Below are 17088 nucleotides of genomic sequence, written 5' to 3'. Positions count from 1 at the left end.
GTTTAAATAGCAAACAGTAGCTCCTGGAGCCACTCACTCTAATGTCAGGGGAGGCTGCTGTTCTGCCTCTTTTATCCACTGAACAAAATGATTCCAGACTGATATTTTACCCACTTTAATCTTGGGAAAGATCAAAAGAAACTGAAAATTCTGTTCAAGCCCTTCGAATATAAAGCAATTAAAGTTCAGGTCAAAAAAGGTGGTCCTGGAAGTTGTGAGTCTAGGTTTCCACAGCCCCCTACCTGACTCCGTGACCCCTGGGAAGTCCCTTTTGCCACTATGAGCTTCAGTGGTGGCACCTGTTAAATAACGACCAATTACCATCTGCTATATACTGCTCATCCTGCTTTACAGGTTAGAAAGCACAGCATTGGATGCTTATAGCTATCAGCACTGCGGACAGGGGAGGCATATTATTGGTACTACTATTTAGCATATGAGGACCCTGAGGCTTAGAAAAGTGAGTTGTTTATGGTTACACGGCCAGTGAGAAGGGAAGCAACACTCGTTTCCGGAAGGTAGTGGGGCAAACCAGATATGCTTTTGATTTCTCCTCCTGCTGTAAGATCTATGTTTTTATTAAAAAATAAAGCAAATTTTCAGAAAGTTTGCAATAACCTGCAAAAATATGAAAGCCAGATATCACTTATTCACACTAAAGAGATCCAAGGATAACATAAATAATTTACATCTCCAGACAATACAAATCCAATTTTGCTTCTATGTAATTGCATTTGAACAAACAAAATAATATGTGTGAATTCGTCTGCAGGATCTAGTTTCTGTTAGGTACTCCATATACGTTGGCTGAATCTAAAACTATTAAACTTATTTTTTTCTTAGTTTGTTCACATGTTTGTTTGTTTGTCTGGTTTTTCTCCTCCAGAACTGTTCTTTTAGTATGCTCCATGAATCACTGCATGAGAATATATGAAACCTCAGGAAGGGAATCAGTGTTTGGTGGAACCCGTTTTTAGGATCGGGATGAGAAATAGCTCCCTGAGCTATGTTTAGAACATTCTCTGGTTCCAAGAAAGCTTATTGAAAACTGAGATAGAAATGGCAGGTTTCAGACTAAGTAAATACTGTATGTGAGGTAGCCTTAGATGAATTATTCCACCAAATCTCATTGCTTTTGGTCTTTTAATATATCAGGCTGTATTTGTCTATACCCTGCTCTGTAACTATTCCTCATTAGCTTTCTTTCTCCGCTTTCTTGTTGGCAACATTAAGGCAGGATCCTTTAATTCTTGTGTTTCTTTCTTTTCCATTAAAGCATGTGGCAAGGGGACTGCATAGGACAGTATAAAGAAAGAAAATGGGCTTTGACAGGACAGGATTTGAAGTTGAGTGCTAGATCCCCAAATTACCAGGTACACGATGGTGGGCAATTCACATAACCACTGAACCTCTGTTTCTATTTCCAAAAATAAGGATGACAGCTAAAATAATCCACAGGGTGGTTTATCATCAGATGAGTCAAAGCAGATGAAAGAGATCTATAATGGTGCAAGAACTATACAAATGTAAGTTCCTGCGTCAAACAAACTCTACGTCCTTCATCTTCAAAACTGCTCATATTCCTTTTAAGTGCACAAATATGTTACATTTCAAAGCATCCTTTGCCATTTGGTGTGGCTATCTGGCTGAGTTACGGCCAATGGAATGGGTAGAAAGTGCCAGACAGTACTTCCAGGTATAACTCATAAAAACATCCCACACAAGCCTCTCTCTCTGTTAGCCGGTTGGAAGCTGTATAATGACAAACGGGAGAGGCTTCACCACCCTGGGTACCTGAATGACTGCATGGAACATAGTCCCCATCCCATCCTGCTACCAAATAAACTTTACATAAGTAGGAACTAAACCACTATTGCGTTAATTCATTGATACTTTTAGTTTATCCGGTCCCGCAGCTAGCACAGCCCTAACCAATACAAGCAAATATTATTCAATGTTAGCCAATGTCATTTTCTTCCAATATCTGTGATGATTTTCTTCCTATCTGTTTGGCAGCACACTTAAAAAGTGAAAGGACTTGAAAAAAGTACAAATCAGCAATAATTAGGGTGCAATCACACCTACAGTTTAACAATGTCCCAGCATCTATAAATCACGCAGTCATTGCACTGTTTAGTTGGTCAACCTTGAACCCTGTGTAGTTATTTGTGTCATCCTGTCTTCAACTCTGATCTTGTTTTCCTATTTGCTCACATGGCAAACGATTGCATGTTCCAGTGACCATGTGAACTGCCCCTTAACTCACATGAAAGTCAGTTGTACCCACATATCACAATGACACATAACCTCTGCAACTCAGTGGATGTTTTAAAATATACTGTTATACATATAAGAACTCTCGGTTACAACAAAACTATGGTTTTCATATTAATCATAAGTTTGTATCACGCCTGCCCTCATGATATTCCCTGAGGATCCTGGGTCTGGACTCTTTAAAAAAAAAAAAAAACACCCTTGCTGACCTTGAGAAACCGAAGAGACACGCACAAAGAATCTGATCTGGGATTGGCAGCCCTGGCAGTGTGGGTACTTTAAGGCATGGCCCATAGTGCAGTGATCAGGGAGGCTCTCCTAATTCATTCCGCGCCATGCTGATCAAAAGATTACCTCCAGCACCCTCTCCACTCTGCCATGCTGTTTTAGTTTGCAATTGCTTTCATATTTTCTTTGAGCCTCTATCTTTTATCATATTTTTGTGGCTGTTTCTTTTATCTTTGACACTTAACGTATGGCTCCTAACTCATGTTTATCGCTGTATGGTGCCTGGCACAGAACCCGAACAAATTGGGAGCCCCACAAAGGTTGCGTTGTTATCTTCTGCGGTGACTGTAACACCCCGCACCCGAGCCTCGGTTTTCAGGGCATGTTCATGCTTTCCCAGTCATAACTCTGTGAAACCGAAGGGGCCAGGTTACCATTTACAGATGAGGGAACATAAGCTAAGAGAGATCAATTACTTTCTTGTGTTTCCATGACAAATAAACAGCAGATCTGAAATGAGCTCCACTCTTCCCTGACTTCCAATCTAGCATTCATTCTGCCCAATCACGTACAGTAACTACCACATTCAAGGAGTTATGGGGATGTTAAGGGGACAGGGAATCTTCATCCTGAAGGATCCATAGTCATATTAGCTCCTTAAAAAAATGCACTTAAGAATAAAAATGGCAAATATAATAAGGGAGAGATAAGGCTTTTGCCCCGATGATCTGTTTTGAACATTTTAAAATGAGCATTACTTCTCAATAAACCAGATTTTCTGGAGTAACATGAACACACAGAGCTAACAGTTGGCCATGGAGAGTATGAAAGCAATGATTTTAGTGGGTCATGACTTTAGAACCCAGATGTTTAAATGAGGTGTCATAGATGTGCAAAAAGGCATCTGGAATCTGTCCAACACTGAGAAGTTTAAGATGGAAAGGAATCTTAATTTAGAAAACTTGGAGTATTGATGAGATTATAACAATATTATATATGATTTAGCAGAAATTACAAACTAGCTAGTCAAAAATTGTTGACACCTATTTTAGGTCTGAAGCTAGACTATATACCCAAGCCTTCCACACAGTTATGCGTGGTCATATGGATTAGGACGTTCAAATGAGATCTGGTCCACAAAAACTCCTGATTTTAGAATATCATGAATTTTTTCCATAGGAGTTACCACAGCCGCAAGATGTAAGGAGCTTGAACACCTGTATGATCACATAGAGAACACTTTTGTTGACCTGCCTACTTCCACGTTTGGGTCTCTATTGTTTCACCCTAGCTTATCCTAACTAATACAAGTGGCCAATGAAAGTATATAAAGTAGCAATGAAGACGGAAAACAATGACAACAACAACAAACTCAGGAATCATTAGTATTCATGAAGGATCAATCATGACATAGAAAGAAAAATTTGTCAGAAGAAAATTGGTTGATAAAATATAGCACCATTTCCCGAGATCCTCATGCTGTTCATTGATTTGAAAAATGAAATATTAGTATTTATCATCCAGTCAAGTGGCTGATTTTAAAGATAAAAGAAAAAGAAGCAATTGAAGTTTATTTTCTTCCCAAATATCTTACCAGTTGATATAAAGCTCAAGGCATTCCCCAAAAGTAATGACCATGACCTGCCATGACAAATTTGGGGAATTAAGGATAATTTATGATATTTAGAAAAAGGAATAAAATCAGTTAAATTTTGGATTCAATGGTATTTGCATATTATATGTACTGTATCTATTATATCTTTATATATTCCTCCTATCTATGTATCTATCTATCCACCTACCTACCTACTTATCTACCTGTTATGGGCTCTGAAACCAGACTGCCTGTGTTAAAATCCAGTTTTGCCACTTATTAGTGACGTGCCTTTGTTCAAGTTGCATAAGCTCTCTGGTTTTCATCTGTTGGGAGAGGAAATGAGTGCATGCACGTGGCAGCCCCGATCTCCTACTGCAGGGGACAGATTTGACTGATGACTCCAGCTGCTGACTCTCTGGATCTACCCCCCATGGTCAACAAAGGCACTAATGCAGGCCCAGTTCCTGCAGAAAGAGGAACATCTTTAATGAGCGACTTTGGCTTGAACTTGAACTTCAACCCTCGTTCTGGCTGGACCTTTCTTAGAACTATCCCACAGTCTGAGCCTCTTCCTACCCAACCTCCTGATCACTGTCTAAAAATTCTTCCTGTTTTCTTTTGTTTGCTCTCCTTTATCCTTCTCAGCTGATCAGTTTTTCTCAATAAAACTCTTCCGTGGCTAATTCCATCTTGGAGAACCTAAAGTAACACAATGCATGGGAACAGTTCAGCACAGAGGAAGTGTTCGATGCATAAGGGCTATTATTATTTGTATTATTTTTACTCATCAAATAGGAGATTCTCTAAGCACAACGGAAAAGCAGCAACCTTGGGGTCAACCAAGAGCACACGTTCAAGATTAAGAAAAACACATACAACTTCAGAAAACCTGATATCATAGTGAATATTATGATATTGTCACTTAAAACTAATGTGAAATATTAAAAGCAATAAACATATAAGGGCTGATTTATAATCTGTGGTTTAGATATATTTTTAGTTTTTTTTGAAGTTTACTTACCTTTATCCCATTTTTAGAGATGTGTTGAAAAAAGGTTGCAAAAGAAAAAAAGGGGAAGAAATCTGGCTTAATTTTATAGTGAGCATTTGAATTTATAAAACATACACAGATCAGCTCTTTCCCATAATTTGTGTAGGCTCTGAGCAAAAGGAGATAAGATGAAAATAGTATGAGCAAAAAAAAAAAAAAAAAATCCTTCTTGAATAAACAAAGTAATAGAGCATGATTTTCTATTTGTGAATTCTTAACGCCAGCCACATGTGCATTATAATATACATATTGAATGTTGACCCTGTGCACAGTTGAATGGTAAGTGATTTGGGAGGCAGGTGTGGGAAACAGTGAAAGGATGAGGATTTATGATCTCACCACTGGGCTGCTTGAGGCTGAAAGGAATCTCCATATGTAAACAACCCATTAAGGAATGACAATAAAGTACAACCACGCACTGAGGTGCTGTAAACACTTGGATAAGTAGACTAAAGTTCAATGATAAAAACAGTTGTCCTTAGTACCCCGTTCCTTGGCTGCCCACCAAGTGCCAGACTCTGGTATTTAAGTTATCCCTGAAACCCTTTCAATTTCGGCTGTGAAGTCTGGTCTGTGTTACTGGCAGGAAGGCTCAGGCACAGAGTGAAATGCAGACCCAGGATCCCAATCTGAACTTAGCTGCGGGCGGGGCCATTGTTCATAGCCCTTGCGACATTGAGGGTCTGCAAGGATGTAGCCAGCAGGAGAGACAAATTGAAACAAATCTTTTTTTGTTGTTGTTAATTTCAGAATATTATGGGGGTACAAACGCTTTGGTTGCATGTATTGCCTTTGCACCACCCAAGTTGGAGCTGAAAGCGTGCCCAACCCCCAGACATCATGCACCGTTCCCATCAGGTGTGAGTTTACCTATCCCTTCCTCCCTTTCCCACCTTCCTGACGCCCTATGAATTTTACTTCCATATGTGCACATAAGTGATGATCAATTAGTACCAATTTGATAGTAAGTACATGTGGTGCTTGTTTTTCCATTCTTGGGATACTTCACTTAGTAGAACAGGCTCCAGCTCCATCCAGGATAATACAAGATGTGTTAGTTTGCCATTGTTTCTTGTGGTTGAGTAGTACTCCATGGTATACATACATCGCATTTTAACATTTTATTAACCCACTCATGTATTGGTGGGCACTTGGATTGTTTAGATATCTTTGCAATTGTGAATTGTGATGCTATGAACATCTGAATGCAGAATGGCTTTTTTTTCCTTTGGGTAAATACGCAGTAGTGGGATTGCTGGATCGAATGGTAGTTCTACTTTGAGTTCTTTGAGGGATCTCCATTATTAATTCCCACAGAGGTTGTGCTAGTTTGCAGTCCCACCAGCAGTGTAAGAGTGCTCCCATCTCAGGGAAGGAACAGAGAAACAAGGACAAAAGTACAAGATGGAAAGCAAGCAAACCACATGCCCAGGGAGAGAAACGCCCCAGCTATCGGCATTAGCGGCTGTTTGGGGAAGCTGGAGGGGAGTGGGAAGTTGATGGACAGCCCGAAACAGACAGGGCAGATGGGACACCTGCTATTTAAGGCCCTGGCAGTTGTAGGTCCTGGTTTAGTGGATTTCCGGGGCCTGGAATCCAGGCATGAGGGGTTGGGGGCCTGGTTTTGGGGGGTAACTCTGGACATGGAAAGCAGGGTGTGACTCAGAAACACAAAAAACAAAACCCCGACAGTTTACAAAGGAAGCACTGGCGTCCACGGGCAACCTGTGAGGGACGCACGAGGAGGAGGAACCGCAGCCCTGGCCCACTGCCGCACTGGGTCCACACTGGCAGGGGGTATGAACAATGCCGGGGGCAGGACATGTCGTCAGCGGTAACAGCAAGACTCTGCAGCCCTGCTTTGCACATTTGTCAAACACTCTGGGTGGCTTATATGCAGCCCAGCCTGGGAACAGGAGGCGTTCCCAGGACCACACACAGGTGCAGCATCGCCCCCTGCAGGGGGTGCAGCAAGGAGGTCGCCCAGAGTTCTGCAATTGCTCCCCCCCCCACACACACACTTCCCCACAGCAACAGCAAATTCCCCATGGAAAAAAAAAAAAAAAAAACTGCAGCTTCAGCCACCACCTCCACAGGCACTTTCGTGTACTCCTGTGGCTCAAGTTGGCCTCAGAGCTGGCAGCCAGCAGCCCACGGCAGCAAGCACACCGCTGCCACGCCACGCGGCTGCCTAATCAGTGCCTATTATGCTGCAGAAAGCGGCGCTGATGTGCCTCTTACAATCTCACCACCGACACTCCTACCGTCTGACACCGTGCAATTAGCCCTGCGCTCTCGGAGCCCACGGGAGTGGCAGTGTTGCCACATTGGAGGAGATGTGACCAGAGACTCCGCGCAGCCCGTGCACACGCAGAGTTCCTACGCCCTTCTAGGGCGAAGGATGGAAGGTGCTTTGCTTTATAGCATCCAGAGCGTTTTCTCTTAAGAAAACCTCTGTGCTGTATCGTCATCTGATCCATTACAATTTACCCCACTGGGAAACGCTACCCCTTCTCTAGATTGAGAAAATAGGCCCTTGCTGAGCAATTTCTTTGTGTTTGGCTGAAGAAGAATCTCTCTTTTGGGAGCTGTGTGACATTTCCGTTCACCAGGCAATCACGTTGAGAACCCCTGTGATAGCTCCGGGTGAGAGTCGCCAATGCTCACCCTCGGCCCAAGCTCCCCGTTCCCTGCCACGTGCGCACACACATACACACACACACCTACTTACACACACAGACATGCACCCACTTGCACACGCACATACACACACATGTACCCACTCACACATGCACCCACTTACACACACACATGCGCCCACTTGCACACACACACATACAGACATGCACCCGCTCAAACACACACACAGACATGCACACACACCCACTCACACAGAGACACACAAATACCCACGCAGACATGCACCCACTCATTCACACACAAACATACACACACAGGTCAGACTTAAATCCAGTTCAAAACAGCACAGACAGGACGACATCGCAAAAGTAAACTTACAGAACAAAATGACACTTAAAGGTTTCTCAAGCATTGGAAGCAGGCAAGGAACGGGGTGTAAATGCTATGATTGGAATTCTTTTCTTAAAAAAGGAAAAACCAGGCCTTGTGCTATACCATGTATAAAATGCGGTTTTGAATAATGAGAACAGAACCCTAGAAACCTGGATTCTTGTTAGAAAATCCAGCTCCGTGCTGTAATTGTCAGGGCACGGAGAAGAGCCCGCCGTCAGGGCGGCTGGGATGAGAGCTGGTCCGAGCTGTGAAGGAACCGCAGCGCTTTCCCTAGCGGGGTGTTTCCCGGAGGAGACGACACTGTGTCCAGGAGGCTGGTTTACACACCACCTACTCCAAGAGGCCGCAAAGGCAGGGGCAGGGAATTAAAGACACTGGGATCATGTGAAACGTTCCCTCTGGTGCTGGTCTTCTAACCGAGGAGTAAGAAACTTTTCACCTTTCCTGAAATCTGTTTTTATCCCTCTGCAGTCTCAGGAGCTGAGACAGTTCCGGTGCTGCAACTTAACAAAATAAAAATAAAAGCTGAACCTTCCTTATCAAAACATCTCAATAGCTGGTTTTTGTTACTGTCGCTTTGCTGGTGGCGGTGGGTCCTCGAATCTTTATTCACCTCCTGTTACGAAACCTGCGGCGTGTCTCAGGAAGTGCCAAGAGAACAGTTTTTGCTGAATTTCCAGCTGGAAGTTTTAGGAATTAAAATTTCCCAGTATGTCAGTCCTCATGCTATTTCTAGCCATTTTTTGAATCGCATTTGACTAAAAATATGGACTTTCAGATTCAGACAAAAAAAGAGAAACATTTAACTTGAAATATTTTGCAGAATATCCAAATACCTATTTATTTGGCTGGAGGGGGAGACAGCAAATGGTCAAAGTCAAGGTCAGTTGAATATTTTGTATTAATGTTTCAAATAGACTTGTTCCCTATTCAAATGCACCTTCAGGAGGTAAACTATCTGATATCTCTGGGCTACTCACCGTGGTTTACATTTTTGCATTAAAGTATCTTAAAGCACAGGAAATTTCTTTCTTTTATTATACCCCAGACTCCCTCAATAGGGAAACAAGCTTGAAGAAAATAATTGAATCTAGAGGCCTGAATCAGTGTCAGCGTGTCTTCTAATGAGCTCTAACCTCAGTGAACCGCGCAAAGGAGGAGACCACCTGCTCCAGGCAGACAGATGGAGGCCCTCTGGGGGTCATGACACCCCTTGTAAAGAAAGCTGGGGTCACATACGTGCACAATTTTGGCAGGAAAAAAAAAAAGACCAAGACATTGACACTTCACAGAAGACAGTAGCGACTTTGTTAAAGAAACATCAACACTTGCAGCTTGGTTCCCTGACATTTTCCTCTAGGCTGGGCAGCCACATTCGTCCTCAAGCACATTTCACTAGGAAGAATAGGATGTGAAATTAGCGTTCTCAGAGGCTCTGGCAATCATGCAGACGCAATAAGCTAAAGACGTAGCCTAACAAAAATAAAACACAGAGCATGCTTCTGTTTGGATCTGCACTCTCCCAATAGCGGGAGTGTTAGACTTTGGAGGATTGAAGACAGCACAGAAAAGGGGAGAAAGTGAGTGAGTGAGAGAGAAAGAGAGAGTGAAAGAAAGGAAGGGAGGTTAGATGGGAAAGAAAGAGGCACATTGGATACATTTGATAGCGATTCTACTCTTAGGACAGTATTCGTGTGAGATACACCATGAGGAGATTATCAGGGAGGTACACTTAAAGAATTTATATTTTTAGTTGATTATAGATATGCTCTGTATTCCAGTAAAAAATTAAAATTTACATTAAAATGAGACTATAGAAGACTGTAAACTAGATTACCTTTTCGACCCCTGCAAAGTATGGCTTTATTTTTATATTCAATATTTGAGTTTTAAAGGCTCTAGAATCTCTTTTCATTGGCTCTGGAAGCCATATTTTTAATGGGAAAACTTGGGTTGTATTTACTATAAAATAATGGATAAATTTATTCCTTCATCCATTTCTCTACTATGGGGTACTGTCTTGCAGACCATTTAGAATATGTTCCCACCAAGTAAACACCTGAGCATTCCCCAGTCACGGCGATAACCAAAAAATAAAAACAAAAACAAGCCTCTGCTCATTTCCAACCACTCTCTGGAGGGATAGGAGGGCAGTCCCCCTCTGCCCCATCCCCGCCACCCTTCCAGGTTGAGAAGTCTGGAAACAGGCTGTGGATCAACAACACGCAAGATAGTTCCTAACACTGAGGGATGAACTAGGTGCTGTGGGAACCAGACACGCGAGCGTAATCGTTTTATTGAGGTATCATCACTTGGTCTTGTCCACTTTTAAAACTTCGATGTGATAATCAGTTGGAACTCTTCTCTTCCTTGAGCTCTGAACTGGGGTGTGAAGCACGCTGCACATGCCAGACAGCTGGGGAAGCAATGGCCTTGTCATGTCATGGACTGCACTGGTATCTTGCAAGATACATATCACGGTGTGGTCAACAATTCCTACTACCTGGAAGATATCAGTAGGATACCTACTATCTGGAGGAATTGTCGGCCAGAGAGGCGGCTTTGGCCTTGCCTTATGAATTATAATAGTTACACAAATCTGATCTCCCAGAAACCACTGAAGCTCATTTCTATAAAGCATTGTTCGGCTCTATAATATTTCATGAAATTTAGAGTGTTGAAAGCACACATCAAACATGAATGAGAAAAAATTACATTATGATTACAGGTATAACTCAGTAAAACACACTAAAATTTGCATATGATCTGAAAACCATATTTGATATTTGAATGACTCATTCTGACAGCTTGAGAGAAATGCAGAAGAAAATGTACATCTCCATTGGGGCATAACCTCATGCCCCATTTTAAATTAGTATTAAATAAACATCCCCATAGTTTCAATTTTGCAAAAACCCATTACTTTTTTGTTTTTTACCATAGATTTCTGAGTCTTTTTTTTTTTTCCATCCAGTCCCTTCTATTAAACCAGTACATACTTTTCAATTATTTTGAAAACCTTCTAGGTGCTAATCAAACAAGAAGGAAGCCACTGTCTCTGCCAATTCCAACCCTGTACGTTCCCATGGTGTCTTTTAGTCACTGGGACAGCCTTGACTTTTACTTTTGTATCCATGACCCATATGATAAATGCTACCTGAGCAATATTAAAAAAAAGAAAGAATAAATGGAACTCAATATTAAAGAAGCATTTTAAAGGTATCTAAAAAGCCCAAGCAACCTTATTGCTTTTTTTTTTTTTTAAACATAACATCAGAAACTCACAGTGCTTGATCTTCAAGCCTGTTATTTCAAACTACTGAGCCATGTTGCCTCTGTGAATAAGTGTACAAAGACTTCGAAATGCGTTTGCAGCGTGGGATGACTTTGGAAAATAGATTGTGTCTAGACAAAGAAGCAACGGTGCCTTCCTAATTAATCTTGTTACCGCCACTCCTGCAAGCTGTTGCACCCTGCCTTCTCATCACTGAAAGACTATGCAATGATCCACTCCTAGCACTGGCAAAGCATGAAGATAAACCTGGTTTCAAAAACAAAATGTAAGATTTCTGATCTGATTTGCACACATACCCTGAGTGTATGAGAAAGTTTCATCTCCAAATAAATACACCAATGATTCAGTAGGTTTTTATATAATTGAGAATGAATGTAACTTATGCATATGAAAAAAGATGTTAGCATAAAAACAATAGCACTGGTATATATAATTATTTTTTAAAGTATATTTGGCAAATATACAGGTAGTGTTCATCTCTTGCCTCTGACGTTCTAGAAAGAGAGATTTCATTCACAGAATGAAGAATAAAGAATATTAGCGATCGGTCATTGTGGCTTTCCTAGGTTTACAATTAGCACTCGATCCCCAGGGTCAGAATTTTCAAAAGCATGCAGTCATTGGCCCTGCACACCCAGAAGTTCACTGGGTAAGTCAGGGCATCATCTCTTAGTTTCCATTCTCTCACCTGAGGCAGATGTGATCGTTATTATTCTCAGGGTACTCCTTCTCACACATATTGTTGGTTGATGATTAAGAAAACTGACGCTAGAACCAAGTGTTTTTATTTGATTTTGTGGGAAAGAGGACCACACCCATATGGGCTTTGATGTTATACTCCTTTTTTGTTTTGTTTTTTTTTTTTTTTTGAGACGGAATCTCACTCTGTTGCCCGGGCTAGAGTGCCGTGGCGTCATCCTAGCTCACAGCACCCTCAAACTCTTGGGCTCAAGCGATCCTCCTGCCTCAGCCTCCCGAGTAGCTGGGACTACAGGCATGCGCCACCATGCCCGGCTAATTTTTTCTATATATTTTTAGTTGTCCAATTAATTTCTTTCTAATTTTAGTAGAGATGGGTCTCGCTCTTGCTCAGGCTAGTTTCGAACTCCTGAGCTCAAACAATCCGCCCGCCTCGGCCTCCCAGAGAGCTAGGATTTTATAGGCATAAGCCACCGTGCCCAGCCTGATGCTATACTCCTTAAAAACAAATGTGTACCTCAATTAACCAGATTTTATATTTCTTTCTAAAGTCTATAGTCATATATACCTATAGTCTATAGTCATATATGGTTAAACAGCCAGGAGGAGATAATTTTGTTATCGCTTCAAATGTTTATATTGATACAAATAAGTGTGTGACTTTCTTCTACTTTCTGCGTGATAATGATATTTTCAGTAATAAAATATGCAGCCTCCTCTTCAGAAACACTTATCTAAACTAGATTTCTGTCAGTTGAGTTGATCCCTATAAGTTTTGGCAAATTTTTTTGTAAGTATGAGATGATTCATATTATTGTCCAAAGAATACAATATCTTACAATTAGAATATGCTTTGGTGATTTTTGATGTTTAATAACTGAACTGTTCTAAGAGTGGTGACTGAACTGAGTAGGGAATTTTTTCTATCAAAGAAACGTCCAATGTACTTTCTGCGTGTTTCATTACATAGCTACTGTCTGCTATTTTGAGTTGGAACTGAACATTCCAGTATGAAACCAACACGGTAAGATTTGAATTTAGAATCATTTAATTGGGCTTTAGGAAGTTTAAAGATTTCATTCAAAAGACTGCCAAAAAAAAAAAAAGTAAATAGTATTATAGTTTTGTTGAGAAGTTATTGTTGGATGAAACAAAGTATCACTTCACTTGAAACCACACATGGAGATAAAGTGTCACATACAGTCATGCACTGCATAAGGACCTTTCAGTAAGTAATATATGGATCACATATATGAGGATGGTCCCAAAAGATTATAATGGAACTGAAAATTCCTATTACCTGGTGACATTTTTAGCCATTGCAACATTATAGTGCATCACATTACATATGTGTTTGTGATGATGCTGGCATACGCACACCTACTACACTGCCAAACATACAACAGCATAGCACATACAATTACATACAGTACACAATACTTGATGATGATAATGAATGACTATGTTACTGGTTTATGTATTTACTATACTATTCTTGGTATCACTATTTTAGAGAGTAGTCCTTCTACTTGTAAAAAAAAAAAAAAAAACAAAAATTAACTGTAAAACAGCCTTAGGAACGTCATTCAGGAGGTATCCAGAAGCAGGCATTGTCATCATAGGAGACGACAGCTCCATGCATGTTATTGCCCCTGAAGACCTTCTAGGGGGGACAAGATGTCAAGATAGAAGACAGTCATACTGATGATCCTGACCCTGTGTAGGACTAATGTATGCATTTGTGTCTTACCTTTTAACAGAAAAATTTAAAAAGTAAAACATAAAAAAAATTAAATAGAATTATAGAATAAGGATATAAAGAAGGAAGTATTTTTGTACAGCTGTACAATGTGCTTGCGTTTTAAGCTGTTACTGTAAGAGAGTCAAAAATTAAAAAAATTAAGAAGCTTATAAGGTAAAAAAGTTACACTAACCTAAGTTGAATTTATTATGGAAGAAAAAATTGTAAATGAAGTTAGGGTAGCCTAAGCATACAGTGTTTAAAAAGTCTTCAGCAGTGTACGGCAATGTCCTGAGCCTTCACCTTCACTCACCATTCACTGACTTCGTCCAGACTTACCTCCAGTCCTGCAAGCTCCATTCATGGTAAGTGCCGCATACTGCTGTACCATTTTTTTTTAATCTTTTATGCCATATTCTTACTGTACCTTTTCTATGTTTAGATGTACACATCCTTACTATTGTGTTATAAATGCCTACAGGGTTGAGTAAAGTAATATGCGCTACAGGTTTGTAACCCAGGATCAATAGAATATATTAATACCATACAGCCTGAGTGTGTAGCAGGCTCTGCTGTCTAGGTCTGTGTAAGTGCACTCTATGGTGTTTACACAATGATGAAATCACCTAATGATGCATTTCTAAGAACATATCACCTTCATTAAGTGATGTGTGGCTGTATTGCACTTTATGAAAAATAACAGGTTTATCTAAATAGCACGTGGCCTATTCTACTATTCTGTGATGACACTGAAGACACAAAGGAGTTAGACGACAATAGTAGTCATTAGTGCTATTCAGCAAGTTTGCTGGTTTTCTTTGTGGACACGCAAGATTGTCCTTCCGTGATCCTTTGAGATTAAGTGGCCAGGTGACTTTTGTATTCACCATGAAATGTGGGAACTGATGAATAATTCTCCATATTTCTCTTCTCTTGCTTCAGAGATTGTGTGTGCACGTGTTAATATGGAGAAATGCCTGGGATCGGCAAATAAAATCTATACATGACATAGGAGAACAAGAGCAAATCAGTTTTTGCTGTTGTAGCTGCTGTGTCTTAAGGCAGCATTCCTAGCTATTCTAAGGGATACCTATCCTTTGCCTCAGAGAAATAGCTTTAGAAAAACAGGCTTGGAAATTTTCTATTACGTAGATCAAGCAAAGCCCTGTGATGTCAAACTATGTAGTTAGTTTCCAAGAGGGAATGGGACCTCTATTTATCTTCTAGAATATGAATAAAAATTATTCATCAGGACCCTGATAACAAAGGGACATGGGGTTCTCTTTGATTCATGGAGGTCAGAAAACAATTGACTATTGTGTCACTAGTTTACCTAAGACTTCTCAAAATCAACAACATGGTAACCTCTCAGTTTCTCTCTCCCTCTCTCTCCCCCTCTCTCCCCCCAACTCTCTCTCTCGTTTTTAGTCTTCTCTCAAGAGTTTGACTGGGCGAGCCTAAAAATATCTTGGGATGCATCACTGTAACTCTTTGGAGCAGTATACATGTGATTCAAGTACCCACTAGAGGATCATCAGAAAAAGACAAACACGGAAAATATTTTGATGAATGTAACTTTAGAACTAGAAGGAAAGGTTTTTCAGTAGCAAAGAAAAGCTTATGGAAATCCTATAAAATAACACAAGGGACGGATTTCACCTATTTTAAAGCTGAGCCTCTATTGTCATGTTTAATCTATACAGCACTTCAATCTAGAACAACATCCTATGCATTTTTGCAGATAGTTATACTGTGACACAGAGCTTTTCTAACTGGTTTATACTAGCAATAAACATCAGAGCTGGACTTCAAGCTCTACTCCAAACCCAAACCTCTAAGATATATAAATAATGAACTGCTTAGTCTCTACTCACTGCTCACAGAATGTGTCTAGAGTGTGGGCTTCATGGAACCCTCTGGGGGTTTCTAAATAACTTCTGAAAATTAATGAGTTATACAAACTCACTAACATACAATTTTAGAGCTCATTCCACCATGCCTCATGAATTAAATTTTAGGTTAACGAACCTAAATACACGATCATCAGCAAGTCAAATGGTTTCATAGATGGCTCATGGGAAAATCTATCGAGGGACAGTCATTTTCCATATTATTTTAACAAAACTAGAAGTTTTCCTATAGCCAAATGAAAGTTATTTCATGATGTGTTACCATTTAAAATAAGCAGTTGTGTGTTACATTAATAACGTTAACTACTCTGTTCCCTATAAAGCATCTTTTCGTGGAACACAGGCAGGCTAACATGTAGATCTAGCAATTGCAAATGCAGGGGAGAAACAATAAACGCAGTCCCCAAGAAACTCCTGACAGTGCAGGTATAATTTAATCCTTTCATTATTAATCCTAACTTTTACCTTCATAATCTCAACTAGTATCTACAGGACAACTAGCCCTGCTTCTTCCCAAAACCTAACCAAATACCAAAAATATCTCCTCCCAACATCTCTTTAGATGGGTAAATCAGTCAGAGTCCAACCAGAGAAGTGCACACACACATACATATACTATTAGTATATATACACACTAATATATAATGTATACTAATATATCAATATATTATACTGATATATATACTAATATATAATATATACTAATACAACATATATTAATATTAATATATTTATATTAGTGTGTATATATCAGTCAGTATATATTCTGACCCTGATCTTAACTCTAACCCTGTATGTATATTCAGAAATATATATTCTGACTGATATAGAACACTGACCAGTTACATATGTATAAAATTTATATCCATATAAAATTTACATATATAATGTGCAATACATATACATATAGACACATATGCATGTATATGAGACACACACACACACACACACACACAAATTATTACAAGAAATTTGCTTATAGAACAATTTGAGGGTCGGAAGTCCATAGGGAAGGCCATTGGGGAAGGAAGGAGGGTCTATCCTGGCAGGCTGGAACTCACAGCCATGCCTAGAAGCTACGGTCCACAGGCAGAATAGTTTCTTCTTAGGGAAGCTTCAGCCTTGCTTTTAAGGTGTTTTGACTGACTGACTGAGGCCCACCTGGAGCATGCAGGACAGTCTCACTTACTTAAAATCAATTGATTCAGAGTTTTAATTATATCTGCAGCAACACCTAGATTAGTGTGTGATTAAGTAACT

This window comes from Propithecus coquereli, unplaced genomic scaffold (genome assembly GCF_000956105.1).
Source record: "Propithecus coquereli isolate 6110/MARCELLA unplaced genomic scaffold, Pcoq_1.0 Scaffold177, whole genome shotgun sequence".
NCBI lineage: Eukaryota > Metazoa > Chordata > Mammalia > Primates > Indriidae > Propithecus > Propithecus coquereli.
This window is presented reverse-complemented; position numbering follows the sequence as displayed.